Raw genomic sequence first — 15,883 nt, 5'->3', positions numbered from 1 at the left:
AACCGCATCTAATGCTTAACATTAACCGCATACAAGTTCATAAATGCAATTCAATGATTCGGGCAACCAATTTACATGAATGATATGCCGTTTCGAAGGTAATCAAGCATACAATTCAACTAAACACTTACCAATAATAATCCATGGCATTCAATGCATCACAAGTCCATTTCAAGTTCATCAAACCCTAACCCAAATTCACCAAAATCACTAATCAAGTTCATGAAGTTTTCTAAGGCAACCTACACATCAAATTGAAGCTAGTGATGCTAGTAACACAATTAAAACATCAACTTTTAACATCTAACAACATATGATCATCCAAAATTCAAGAACAACACACCAAAATTCAAGTTCATGCTAGTTACACTAAAACAACGAGATCGAGCATACAAATTACATACACGACATCACAATGAGCCATAGACACTAACTAACACCATTTCAAGTCAAAAACACGAATTTAGAGAAATCTAGAGTTTTAGAAATGTTACCCAAACGAGATGAAGTTGGTACCAAAATGAAGAGGATGAAGAGAGGATCACGAATATGTAATTTATTTTGTTGTAAGCCTCCTAGATCGGATTTAGATGATGATTGAATGAATTTGGTTTTGGGTGTGTGTTCTTGCTAGAGAGAAAGAGAGAGAGATGGAGGTGGAAATGAATGGGTGAAAGGGGTTTGACCCTTTGACCTAGTCAAGGGTTTGATCCCTTGTCAAGTTTAGTCCCTCAACTTTCGTTCGGGTGCGGGAATTACCTAAACGAGATAATTTAAAACGCGTATCAACGGGAGATGTTATAAACATATAACGGACTTTATATTAGTATAACGGAAAAGTAAATGGAAAAAGGCGGGATGTTACATTACCTACTCCTTAAAAGAAATTTCGTCCCGAAATTTAAGTAGGCGTAGTAGTCGTTGTTTCTTCCTCGAGATCTTGCGTTTCCGAATTCACGAATAGATGAGGATACTTCCTTTGCATTTGATCTTGTCTTTCCCAAGTAAACTCGGGTCCTCTTTTGGCATTCCAACGAACCTTGACAATCGGGATTCGGCTTTGTTTCAATGTCTTGACGGAGGTGTCCACAATTTCAACCGGTTCCTCCACAAAAATGAAGTTTGTCATCAATAGTAAGTTCTTCTAGAGGAATGACGATATCGGGTTCGGCAAGACACTTTTTCAAGTTAGATACATGGAAGGTAGGATGAACGGAGTTCAATTGAGGCGGAAGATCTAAACGATAAGCAACGGTTCCAATACGCTCCAAGATTTCGAAAGGACCAATATACCGCGGATTTAGCTTCCCGCGTTTCCCAAAACGGATTACACCCTTCCAAGGTGCGACTTTTAACATTACTTGGTCACCGACTTGAAATTCAAGATCGTTGCGTCGTTTGTCGGTATAGCTCTTTTGACGACTTCGGGCCGTCCTAAGCCTATCTCGGATTTGAACGATTTTCTCGGTGGTTTCGTGAATGAGTTCGGGTCCGGTGATTTGCACGTCGCCTACCTCGGCCCAACAAAGAGGTGAACGACATTTGCGGCCATATAGCGCTTCAAAAGGTGCGGCTTTAATACTCGCGTGATAACTATTGTTGTAAGAGAACTCGGCGAGAGGTAAGTGCTTGTCCCAAGCTTTTCCGAAATCAACCACGCAAGCTCGTAACATGTCCTCTAAGGTTTGAATTGTACGTTCGCTTTGTCCATCGGTTTGAGGATGATATGCGGTGCTCATGTCTAAACGCGTTCCCAACGCTTCTGCAATGTACGCCAAAATCTAGAAACGAAACGGCCATCTCGGTCGGAGATAATCGATAAAGGTACACCGTGTCGGGCTACGATCTCTTTAATGTAAAGTTGTGCAAGTTTCTCCATTTTGTCCGTTTCTTTCATGGCAAGGAAGTGTGCGAATTTGGTGAGACGGTCAACAATAACCCAAATGGTATCATAACCGCCCGTCGTTTTTGGTAGCTTGGTGATAAAATCCATCGTTATCCTTTCCCACTTCCATTGCGGGATCTCGGGTTGTCAAAGTAATCTGGACGGTCTTTGGTGTTCGGCTTTGACTTTGGAACATGTCAAACACTTGGAAACATAAGTAGCTACGTCCCTTTTGATGTTCGGCCACCAATATAATTGTTTAAGGTCGTGGTACATTTTATTGGCACCGGGGTGAATCGAGTATCGTGACTTATGGGCTTCATCTAAAATAAGGCTTCGTAGATCCCCATAACTAGGCACCCAAATTCTTCCGGCGAAATATCGGAGTCCGGTTTCTTTAACTTCGAATCGAGAGGTGAGGACGTTCAAGTGTTCGAGAGAGATGTTTTCATCCTTGAGAGCCTCATCTTGGGCTACCCGAATTTGGCTATTAAGGTTTGTGTGGATGGTGATGTTTAAAGCTCGGACACGGAGAGGCACCGCTCTTTCTTTTCGACTTAAGGCATCGGCTACTACATTTGCCTTCCCGGGATGGTAACGAAGCTCGCAATCGTAATCGTTTAAGGTTTCAATCCACCTTCGTTGTCTCATGTTTAGTTGCTTTTGATCGAAAATGTGTTGAAGGCTTTTGTGATCGGTGAAGATAGTACTCTTGGTTCCATAAAGATAGTGTCTCCACATTTTAAGTGCAAAGACAACGGCTCCGAGTTCGAGATCATGTGTCGTATAGTTTCGTTCATGAATTTTGAGTTGTCGAGAAGCATAAGCAATGACTTTCGTTCGTTGCATCAATACACACCCAAAACCATGTTTTGAGGCATCGCAATATACAACAAAGTCATCATTGCCTTCGGGAAGTGACAAGATAGGAGCGGTGGTTAGCTTCGTTTTCAAGATCTGGAATGCGGATTCATGTTCGGTCGCCCAAATGAATTTCTTTCCCTTGTGAGTCAATGCGGTCAGGGGACGTGCAACCAAAGAGAAATTTTCGATGAATCTACGATAGTACCCGGCGAGACCCAAAAATTGACGAATGTGAGTAGGAGTAGTAGGAGTCTCCCATTTACTAATGGCTTCGATCTTCGTGGGATCGACTTTAATGCCTTGATCACTTACAACATGACCAAGAAATTGAACTTCCTTCAACCAAAATTCACACTTGGAGAATTTGGCATAAAGTCGTTCTTGTCTCAAGAGTTCAAGCACAAGTCGGAGATGTTGTTCGTGCTCTTCTTCATTTTTAGAATAGATCAATATATCATCGATGAACACAATAACGAATTTATCGAGATACGGTTTGTACACGCGGTTCATAAGATCCATGAACACCGCCGGTGCGTTAGTGAGACCAAATGGCATGACGAGGAATTCATAACTACCATAGCGAGTCCGGAAAGCGGTTTTGGAGACATCTTCCCCCTTAACCCTTAATTGATGATAACCCGAGCGGAGATCGATTTTTGAATATACACAAGACCCTTGTAGTTGATCAAAGAGGTCATCGATGCGAGGAAGAGGATATCGGTTCTTAACCGTCAATTTATTTAGTTCACGATAATCAATGCACATTCGTAGGGATCCGTCTTTCTTTTTAACAAACAAAATCGGAGCGCCCCAAGGTGAATGGCTAGGTTGGATAAAACCACGATCAAGTAGTTCTTGGATTTGACTTTGCAATTCTTGCATTTCGGATGGGGCGAGTCTATATGGTGCACGTGCTACGGGTGCGGCTCCCGGAATAAGATCGATTTGGAATTCAACCGGTCGATGAGGTGGAAGACCCGGCAATTCGTCGGGAAGTACATCGGAAAAGTCACTAACAATTGGCACATCATCGATATGCTTCTCATCGGACTCGACTTTCTTAACGTGGGCAAGGATCGCAAAACAACCCTTACGGAGTAGTTTTCTAACTTTAAGGCACGAAACGAGATTGAGTCTGGTGCAACTCTTATCGCCATAAACAATCAAAGGTTCACCATTCTCGATAGGAATTCGGATTGCGTTAAGATCACAAAGGATGTGAGATTTCGTTTTGACTAACCAATTCATACCGATTATTACATCAAAGCTTCCTAGTTCCATGGGTATCAAGTCAATTTCAAATTCCTTACCCAAAATGTTTAACGCACACCCCCGGTAATATGTGTCGGCACTTAATAGTTTCCCGTTAGCCACTTCAATGGTATAAGGGGTATCTAATGGAAGAGGTGGAGTGCTAAAAGAATGAGTCAAAGTCTTGGATACAAAGCATTTATCGGCACCTGAATCGAATAAGCAAGAGACATAAGAATTGTTGAGGAGAAACGTACCCGTGACTAGTTCAGTGTCATCCCGGGCTTCCTCGGTGTTGATGTTGAAAGCTCGGCCGCGCGTGTTGGGGTTATCTTTCTTCTTTGGGCATGCATTTCTATAATGGCCTGTTTGACCACATTCGTAACAAGTGCCCGTCTTTGGTGCATTGGGCCACTTTCGAGCAACGGGAGTGGCACTTTTACAATCGTTGGCCTTATGACCAACTCCTTGGCACCGGTGGCAAATTGTCTTACTACATTCGCCAAAGTGATGTTTGTTGCATTTGTTGCAAAGAGGTAGGTTCCTGGCATAACCTTTCTTGCCGTCGGAGGTGTAAGGCTTCTTAGCAAAGTTGTTGTTGCTTGATTGGGAGGGTTCCCACTTTCTTTTGTTGCCGCCCGATTTATCCTCGGCCTTAGGTGCCGGAACTACGATTTCGTCAACCGTTTCAATTAGTTGGCGAGCCATGTTCATAGCGGCTTGATGAGTAGTGGGTTTGGATGACATCACCCCTTGTTTGATGCTTTTTGGAAGACCGAGCATGTAGAGCTCAATCCTTTGAGATTCGGGGTTAACAAGATTAGGACACATCAAGGATAGTTCGGCGAAACGTTGATTATAAGCTTTAAGATCGTTTCCGACCGCTTTCAAAGCTCTTAGTTCTTCCTCAAGCTTTCGGGTTTCTTCGCGCGGAAGATATTCAACAATCATCTTTTCCTTTAGATCGGCCCAAGAGAGGGCATGAGCTTCATCGGTACCCACCGATTGAACATAGGTATTCCACCATGTTAGAGCAATTCCGGAGAAAGTGTGGGTGGAGTATTTGACCTTGTCTTGGTCCCGACAACCGCTTATGCTAAAGACGGCTTCCGTTTGCTCAAACCATCGGGTGAGCACGACCGGTCCCCCGGTTCCATCAAAAGTGTGAGGTTTGCACCCCATGAAAGCTTTATAAGAGCATCCCTCGTTTGAGTTTCCGGCTCCATTGTTGTTGTTGTTGTTGTTGTTGTTGTTGTTGTTGTTGTGGTTGTTATTATTATTGTTGTTGGATGAGTGACCGGCCATGGCCGCATCTACGGCGGTAGCTATCATCCGTTCGAGAGCTTGTTCGGGAGTTTCATTGCGGCGTACACGACGAGGAGCCATTGTTCCTTCAAGACACAAGAATATCATTGATTAGTATTCTCAATAATACTAACCGTGATATAGAATAAAGATAAAGAGAAGTTTTTCCTCGACTCGCCTTAAATTCTTTATGTCATAATGTCGGAACGTTCATATGAGTCACCGTAATATAATCCCGGAAATTATATTACCCTGATTCATATGTGCATTCGACATCATTTCATATAGTCAAGGTGGCGTGTCAATCAAATTAAACAACGTGAGATTAAGATGAACTAAGAGTAGATATGAGTAGAAGCGTTCGAGTATAAATGCACAAGTAGTCAAGAAATTCCTACTTCAAGTCTATATGCCGGTTGTAGTCTAGACTCACCAATGTACCCTATGACTCGGGGTTGACACTAATGAACTCTAAATCCCTACAACCAACGCTCTGATACCATCTGTAGCGACCCGACCAAATCGTCATTGACGGCGCCGTCTACTTAGGTCCCGTTACGTGGTCATAAGTCTTTAAAACAACGTTTGACCAAAAGATATGTCGCATTCATTTCAAATGTAAAGGTTGTTCAAGTTTACCAGAATAGTTCCACCACAAGTTACGATACAAAGTTTTAAGTACAAATGAAACTTATGCGACACAATTTAAAAGTATCCAAAAGACGCTCCATGTATGCATATATACTCGACATCCAATGCAAGTATCAAAATAATGAGCGGAAGCATGTATCATGTATCGTTCAAGGACCTGAGAAAAACATAGAAATCTGTCAACGAAAACGTTGGTGAAATCATAGGTTTAAGTAAGTAAGTACAAGTGAACCACAAGATTTGCATCAATGAAATAATAGTAATACATTCCAAAAGTTTGTTTCACGAGCACCCAATTATCAATGCTTAACGTTTCCTTCCATTGAACCCCATCACTTAGTGCTAGAACATACACTGTTTCTCGAAAATATATTTCATTCGTAAACGGTAGCGAACCGTTTGAATGAGGGTTTGTCAAACCCATATGGATCCATACAACATAAGTTCTCGCTTACACCCGGCAAGTGTAACTAATGATAATCGAATTGAGGATTTTGTTCTAAACTCGTATGTAGAATGTTTGTTTTCCTGTACTTGTGTTCACTTAGTAAAAGAAATGTTTATGTTTTCTCATCCCAAATGTAAGTTCAAAAAGAGTAAAAGTGGGACTATGATCTCACCTTGAGTGCACGAGTAGTAAAGTACTTCGACAAGTAAACGTGTGCAAGAACAATGCTAGTCTTGACCTAAACAAATAGGTCGTATCAATAACGGTAAACACGATAGGTCAAAGATGTTCAATTAGTCCTATGGCTCGTTACGACTCGATTATTTAGCATGTGAAATCAAATTGTCAATTTTCATGCAAGATACAAGTATATAAACAAGTTAGGAAGGTTGCAAAATCATTTGGTTAAGTTTGACAAAAAGTCAAACTTTGGTCGGTCAAAGTCAACGAAAAAGTCAACACGTTCGGGTCGTGTCCCGAACTATTTTTCTGAGGTTTTTAATCATGTATGAACATGCTAGGACAAGTTACATGTGAATCGGAGGTGCGTAGCATAGCAAACATTATTCGAAAATTGACCAAGTTGGACAGACCCAAACGGCGCGCCGCGCGGGTATATGGCGCGCCGCGCGGGTATATGGCGCGCCGCGCGGGTACCTGTGCAGAGAATTCTGGCAGTTTTTAAGTTTTATGCACGAACCTAACTTCAAACAATCACCATTTATGATTCGCAAACAATCAAGACAAGTACCTTATACCGTTGGGAAGGTAATTTGACGAGGAAAACAACTAAACACATTTCATCAATCAATCTACCTATTACAACAACCAAAACCGCATCTAATGCTTAACATTAACCGCATACAAGTTCATAAATGCAATTCAATGATTCGGGCAACCAATTTACATGAATGATATGCCGTTTCGAAGGTAATCAAGCATACAATTCAACTAAACACTTACCAATAATAATCCATGGCATTCAATGCATCACAAGTCCATTTCAAGTTCATCAAACCCTAACCCAAATTCACCAAAATCACTAATCAAGTTCATGAAGTTTTCTAAGGCAACCTACACATCAAATTGAAGCTAGTGATGCTAGTAACACAATTAAAACATCAACTTTTAACATCTAACAACATATGATCATCCAAAATTCAAGAACAACACACCAAAATTCAAGTTCATGCTAGTTACACTAAAACAACGAGATCGAGCATACAAATTACATACACGACATCACAATGAGCCATAGACACTAACTAACACCATTTCAAGTCAAAAACACGAATTTAGAGAAATCTAGAGTTTTAGAAATGTTACCCAAACGAGATGAAGTTGGTACCAAAATGAAGAGGATGAAGAGAGGATCACGAATATGTAATTTATTTTGTTGTAAGCCTCCTAGATCGGATTTAGATGATGATTGAATGAATTTGGTTTTGGGTGTGTGTTCTTGCTAGAGAGAAAGAGAGAGAGATGGAGGTGGAAATGAATGGGTGAAAGGGGTTTGACCCTTTGACCTAGTCAAGGGTTTGATCCCTTGTCAAGTTTAGTCCCTCAACTTTCGTTCGGGTGCGGGAATTACCTAAACGAGATAATTTAAAACGCGTATCAACGGGAGATGTTATAAACATATAACGGACTTTATATTAGTATAACGGAAAAGTAAATGGAAAAAGGCGGGATGTTACAAAAATCATTCATATGGTGAACACCTGATAACCGACATTAACAAGATGCATATAAGAATATCCCCTATCATTCCGGGAAATCCTTCGGACATGATAAAAACGAATTCGAAGTACTAAAGCATCTGGTACTTTGGATGGGGTTCGTTAGGCCCAATAGATCTATCTTTAGGATTCACGTCAATTAGTAGATCGGTTTACTAATTCTTAGGTTACCAAGCAAAAGGGGCATATTCGACTTCGATCATTCACCCATATAATGTAGTTTCAATTACTTGTGTCTATTTCGTAAAACATTTATAAAAAATTGCGCATGTATTCTCAGTCCAAAAATATAAAGGTAAAAAGGCAAATGAAACTCACAATACTGTATTTTGTAGTAACAATATATATGACGGCATTGAATAACTGAACAATGTAGGGTTGTGTAACGACCCAACCCGTATTAAAACTGGCCCATAAAATTTTTTCCTTTTAATACGTGTTAAATAACACCTTAGGTCCCAATTGTGTTTCCATAAACATCTTTAATACAATAATAAGTTTAATAACTTTAAAACATTTAATACATTAGTTAATTGTCCAAACGGACATACACGACCCGACTAGTTTAGTTTCCAACAAAACCGAGCATGGTGATTTGGGACTACGCTACCCAAATCCTAATCGAGTACAAAAGCAAGATCTCCTAAGCAACCTAGCCAAGATCTCTAGTTCCCAAGCTTACCCGAGCCGCCAAGCATGCAACCTATAAAAATGTAAACAACGAGAGGGTAAGCTAACGCTTAGTGAATGTTAACATACTACATACATATATATGCATAAAATGGACACGCCACACAAATAATCAAATACCACATACCGGAGCATCCAAGCATAAAGGCAAGCTAGTCTAAGCATACCGTACGATCACTAAGCAACGAGCTAAAGATTCAACAACAAACATAAGTTCACCAACGAGGATGTGAACAACGCCAAATAGCTACACCCAGAGGGTTAGCTACATCACGACAATACAACAATATACATATATAACAATATATAAACGAATAAGGTTAACCCCTTAACCCATTACCGAATACCAGACACCACAATGAAGATTGGCCGAACAACCCGAGCCTTAGTGAATTCGCACAACCCGATATTCACTTCTTCACCAATTCAACAATCGAGGTTGGCCAAACTACCCGAGCCTTAGTGAATTTGCACAACCCGAGATTCACTACCTCATCAATAAGATGACCGAACAACCCGAGTCATCATGAATCCGCAATACCCGAGATTCACTTCACAACATCAAAACCCACATCATCGGGTTATCCAAAACGCAACACAATACTAACCCTTTGCCATTGGGGTTATAACATCCACATCACAACCACGTGTGATAACGTACACACAAAACGTGTACCTCACCAAAGGTGGTCAACCAAAATGCACAACCGTGACAATTGGACTCATACAAAAGTCCATCAAATCCACCTATATGTGAAGTGAGCTCTATAGCCGAGAATCACTTCACCTGACCCGCACCCATCCTACACATACATATACACATAGGATATTAACACTCACCTTGTCGCCTTGAAGAAATGCTTCCAAGTAATCCGCAACTCGTCAATGGAAAGTACCTAATCCATTATCACAAATTCAACAACACACTTAGATTGGATCTACAAACCAACCCAATTCGACACTTAGTGCAATTTCGACCCAATTGCACTTCCAAGGACAAACCGCGCCCAAACTAACCCATAATCACTAACACAAGTGATAATGGTCCTAATATGCCAATTAAACCCGAACACAAGTGTTAAACACTTATCGTTCTCAAAATCGCCCATAAACCCTAATTTTGACCGATAAGGTCAAAATCTCACCATTTACAAGTTTTGACACCAAAACATGTTTAACTCGGTTTTATACTTCAACTTAATCCATTTTAAGTTTACAAACCTCGTCGAATCGACATTCGGGTCATAATCATCAACAAACCCTAATTTCGACTCTAGTCAAAGTTAGTCAACCACAAGAACCCTAAAGGTCTCCAAATCATCAATAATCACTAACACTAGTGATTATACACCATTCTCAAGTCTTAAACATGGTTAAATCATTAACCAACCCAAAACCCGCCTTTAACACTTATAAACCCGAATCTTGGTGTTAATCTTCAATTAGCAACTAAATGGGTTCCATCTATGAACATACAATCAAAAGCCCCAAAATTGAATGATGAACATAAGAACGAAATTCGGATTTAGAGCTTACCACTAGTATCACCGTGTAGCTAGGAACGAGGAGAACAAACTTGTCAACTACGCCAAAGATCAAATCCCGTTTCTTCCTTTCCAAAAATCCGTTTGAATCCAATTGGGTGTTTGAGTTTTTGAGAGGAAAATGAAATGAAAAGGGAAAAGAAATTAGGAAATGAAAGGAGTGGATGAGATTTAAGATCTCAATATGGTTCAAACGCGAAAAGACCAAAATGCCCCTCACTTTACCTAAATATTGCGAAAACAGGAACCAGTTCGCCCACATTGCCGCGCAGCGGCCTTAAATGTCGCGTCGCGACATTTGCCTAGGTCTGGGATCATTTTTTGTCAAGCTTCTGATCTGGATTCTTTCGAAACGCCGCGCCGCGGCTCCATTTGTCACGCCGTGACACTCTTCTTTCCCTGATTCATTTTTCTCGCGTACTAACTTCAACATGCGAGTACGCCTTGAACCATCCGTAAACTAGTCGTACGCACACTTTACACCTATAAGTCATGTACGGGGAAAACGGGGTGTTACAACTCTCCCCCACTTAAATTCGATCACGTCCTCGTGATCCTAGTCACAAACCCAAACGGACCCACACTCAATGGTCCTCGAACATGTGTTTCAAACCGACTTCTACCACAATTTCACTAACCTAAAGGTTAATCCAAAGACTAATTACACGCATTCTGAGACGTACCATACACGCAACAACCGAAGTCTACAACGATCCCTTAGACGATTCTCCTCAAAGAGTTACCCTTAACAACTAAATCGTCACCCGCGATTTATCACATTCCACAATTCCGAGCACTAGCACTAACTCAATCCCTCACATCGGGAAAAACTCAACAAATTTCGTACCGAGATTTCAACTCCTAGCGTACCATACCAAGTACATCGCTAGTAACAACCACAAACCAAGACAAGGTCAATCATCAAACCGAAGAAGACTGAAATAAAGCGAATCCTTATGGATTACACTTAATACTAAACATCCCTTGTAGTGCGTAATACGACCAATACGCAACTACCGTAACATCATAATCCAACGGTTAAAACCGATAGCGCCCAAAACGATCATGGCAACGCTAGATCCCAAGGTGTACCAAATCGACTATTGTCACACCCGTAACAACACGTGAGCGAAACACGGCTATCGCACCACTAATCATACAACATGGTCCTCACGACCCCACCATCGGTGTATAAAACAACCGATAGATCACACCACATGGTCCTTACGACCCCACCATTGGTGTATAAAACAACCAATAGATCACAACACAACATGGCCGAAACAACCAGAGCCAAAACACATATGGAGGATGGTCGAAACAACCCGAACCTTAGTGAATTCGCACAACCCGAAATTCACCAACCCAATCCATATTTCCCACAACAAAATGACCGCACAACCCGAGTCATTGTGAGTACGCGCAAATCGATACTCACTACCACCACACAGTATAACCGAGGATGGCCGTACAACCCGAGCCTTAGTGAATTCGAACTACCCGACATTCACTACCTCAAACCATGTGTCCAACCAGCAGGGACAATCGTACTACCCGAAATATTGTGAATACGAACAACCCGAAATTCACGTCCCACAACACAACTCAAGAATGGTACTCTCATTTCCCACCGGTACTCGCATTTCCCGATAATGTTATGCCATGCCGACGTAACACTACTCCTTTGATGAAGTCAGCAGACCCCGAAGGTCATGCTCCACCAATCCCAACACCGGATGAAGTCAGCGGACCCCGAAAGTCATGCTTCACCGATATAACACCACGCTCATGATGAAGTCAGCGGACCCCGAAAGTCATGCTCCACCAATCACGTACTCCCATGATGAAGTCAGCGGACCCTGAAGGTCATGCTTCACCAATCAACAATATCCATTAGTGTACTTAACACCTCGTACACTAATCCTCGGGTGGCATCTTAACACCTCGATACTTCACCCCCATGACAATGTGGTGTCTTAAACACCGCGACAATACCACTCGTTACGTACACACGAACATCGCTAACACATTCGAGCAACAACCACCCATATTGAACATAGGCACAAATCAACAATTCTCCAAAGAGAACCCGATACACACACATCTCTTAACCGAGGGATTTCACCTTGCTCACCAAACACGTCCATTATCTCTCAACGAGATTACCACATTATCACCTCGGTAATAATTTACATCCCAAAATCATAAGTACAACTTAACTAAAATTGTACTTCACCACAAATCAACCAAAACTAGGTCTCAACTCAAGTTTCGGATCTACTAATAACGTCATCCAAAATCTCACACTAAAACCTTCTCGTGCGGGAGTGTAACTCCCCCACTTGGAACCACGATCCATAACCGCATCTTGTACAACCGTACCGTGCTACCAAAGGTAGACTTTACCACAATTGGGTTCACACGACCCATCACCATAACTTGCTCCAACCTTGAGCATACTAAGGATCTTAACCTATCCTTAAACTCTTTGAACGAAAAGTGTATCACAATTACACAAACTATACCCTCGCAATCATGCAATTGCCTTAGTTTGTCAGAGTTCAACCCAGTCACTCATGTACCTAAGGGTTTCTCTGATACCCTAAGTACAACGTAACCGCATCACCATCGGAGTCGAACACCACGCTAGTAGGTATGAAAGAGGCACCTAATGTCGCGTCACGTAGACTCTTTCACCAACATACATCGAGATCAAACACTCGATCTTTTTCAGGTTCCAATTCACCCGACGAACCTCATGGTTCATCAACTTCAACACGAAAGCGAACACGCTCTTAACAATCGAACACCAAAGCCCATTTCCAAGGCTTGGTAGAAACATTTCCCAATACTAAGGAATGCTTGGTTGCACCAAGTCTTATGCCCTTCGTCCAAAAATCAAACATCACCATAGGGTACTTCCATTAGGAACGTCACCCATAACAACACTATGCACAACACAATGCATTTAACAAATCCGAACTTAAACGCCACATAAATAAATATTCAAATGACATATTTATTAAAATGAAACGTACCTCAACGTCTCCTTGCAGCATTCGCCGCCAACTCGGGACAATCCGGCTTGCGATGCCCCTCCTTATGACAATAGTAACACATCCCGTCATCACTTCTCGGCATTGTGCACTCCCACAACTTGTGGCCCCTAACACCACAATTGAAACATCTAGGTGCACGAGAATCCACCGTGCCTTTTCCCACATTACCCGTACTCGCACTTGCACCCTTATTTTTCTTACCCGGGGCGCCGTACGAATCAACCCTCCTCTTACTTGAAGGTTCACACATCTTTGATCGCGTATATGACTTGAAACCTCTAGCCAAGTTGAATAATTCCGCAAACGATTTCGCTTGGCCCCGACTAATTTTACTTTTCAAGTCATCATTCATGGTCCGATAGAAATCCCTCATTAACAAACGATCATTCCACAAATACTCCGGGCAAAAACGAGCCTTCGCCATAAAGGTCGTCTTGAGAGTATTCAAATCCATAGATCCTTGTCGCAAATTTCGCAACTCATTACGCAATTCCCACAAGTCGGCCGAAGTCCGGAACTCCTCGAAGAATTCCTCCTTAAACGCGTTCCACGATAAGGCCATAAACGTTTCGCCACCGACAAGATCGATCTTACCATCCAACCAATCCCTTGCCCTGCCCCGCAACAGACTAGTAGCGAGTCTCGTCTTTTTCTCGGGAGGGCAATCAATAGTACGAAAACACCCTTCGACATCCAAAATCCAAGATGTGCTCACCAAAGGATCCGATTTCCCATCGTACATCGAAGGTTTAGTCCTCATGAAGCCCTTAAGACAACGCTCCATTTCACTACTACCCCGAAATTCGGAATACCTCCTATCCATTCTTTCTTCCAACGCACTCATTTGCTCCGCAACGGCGGCCGCAACTCTAGTATTAAACTCTTCGTCATTCGTCTCGATCTCGTTTCGCGTAGCCATTCTAAAGAATGCAAAACGATTAGTCCACGAACTTATAAAACCGCACGCACAACACCGCCCCATCTTGCTAAACACTCGTCGTACATCACTTGTTAGACACGATTTGCACCCGTAATAAGGTTTGCAAGTCCTTATTACGCACACACGCCGTATCGACTTGTTAGTACAACAACCGCCTCGCTCGATGATAATAACCAACGCAACCAAAATTCCTACACGATATAAACGTACGCAAGGAATAACATCACAACACAATCCAAAATCCTAGTTGGTTCACCTACACGCTAAGGCACTAACCAAGTCCCCGTCCGACCCGTTCACCTACAAGTCCCGCAGCAAATAAGCACACACAAAAGTCTAAGTCTAGGCACCTATCTCAAGTCGCCTAAATCCCTTAGACCATGCTCTGATACCACTTGTAACGACCCAACCCTTATTAAAACCGGCCCATAAAAATTTTTCCTTTTAATACACATTAAATAACACCTTAGGTCCCAATTGTGTTTCCATAAACATCTTTAATACAATAATAAGTTTAATAACTTTAAAACATTTAATACATTACTTAATTGTCCAAACGGACATACACGACCCGACTAGTTTAGTTTCCAACAAAACCGAGCATGGTGATTTGGGACTACGTTACCCAAATCCTAATCGAGTACAAAAGCAAGATCTCCTAAGCAACCTAGCCAAGATCTCTAGTTCCCAAGCTTACCCGAGCCGCCAAGCATGCAACCTATAAAAATGTAAACAACGAGAGGGTAAGCTAACGCTTAGTGAATGTTAACATACTACATACATATATATGCATAAAATGGACACGCCACACAAATAATCAAATACCACATACCGGAGCATCCAAGCATAAAGGCAAGCTAGTCTAAGCATACCGTACGATCACTAAGAAACGAGCTAAAGATTCAACAACAAACATAAGTTCACCAACGAGGATGTGAACAACGCCAAATAGCTACACCCGGAGGGTTAGCTACATCACGACAATACAACAATATACATATATAACAATATATAAACGAATAAGGTTAACCCCTTAACCCATTACCGAATACCAGACACCACAATGAAGATTGGCCGAATAACCCGAGCCTTAGTGAATTCGCACAACCCGATATTCACTTCTTCACCAATTCAACAACCGAGGTTGGCCGAACTACCTGAGCCTTAGTGAATTTGCACAACCCGAGATTCACTACCTCATCAATAAGATGACCGAACAACCCGAGTCATCATGAATCCGCACTACCCGACATTCACTTCACAACATCAAAACCCACATCATCGGGTTATCCAAAACGCAACACAATACTAACCCTTCGCCATTGGGGTTATAACATCCACATCACAACCACGTGTGATAACGTACACACAAAACGTGTACCTCGCCAAAGGTGGTCAACCAAAACGCACAACTGTGCCAATTGGACTCATACAAAAGTCCATCAAATCCACCTATATGTGAAGTGAGCTCTATAGCCGAGAATCACTTCACCCGACCCGCACCCAT

Source organism: Rutidosis leptorrhynchoides, chromosome 4 (assembly GCF_046630445.1).
Source record: "Rutidosis leptorrhynchoides isolate AG116_Rl617_1_P2 chromosome 4, CSIRO_AGI_Rlap_v1, whole genome shotgun sequence".
In the NCBI taxonomy this organism is placed as follows: Eukaryota; Viridiplantae; Streptophyta; class Magnoliopsida; order Asterales; family Asteraceae; genus Rutidosis; species Rutidosis leptorrhynchoides.
This window is presented reverse-complemented; position numbering follows the sequence as displayed.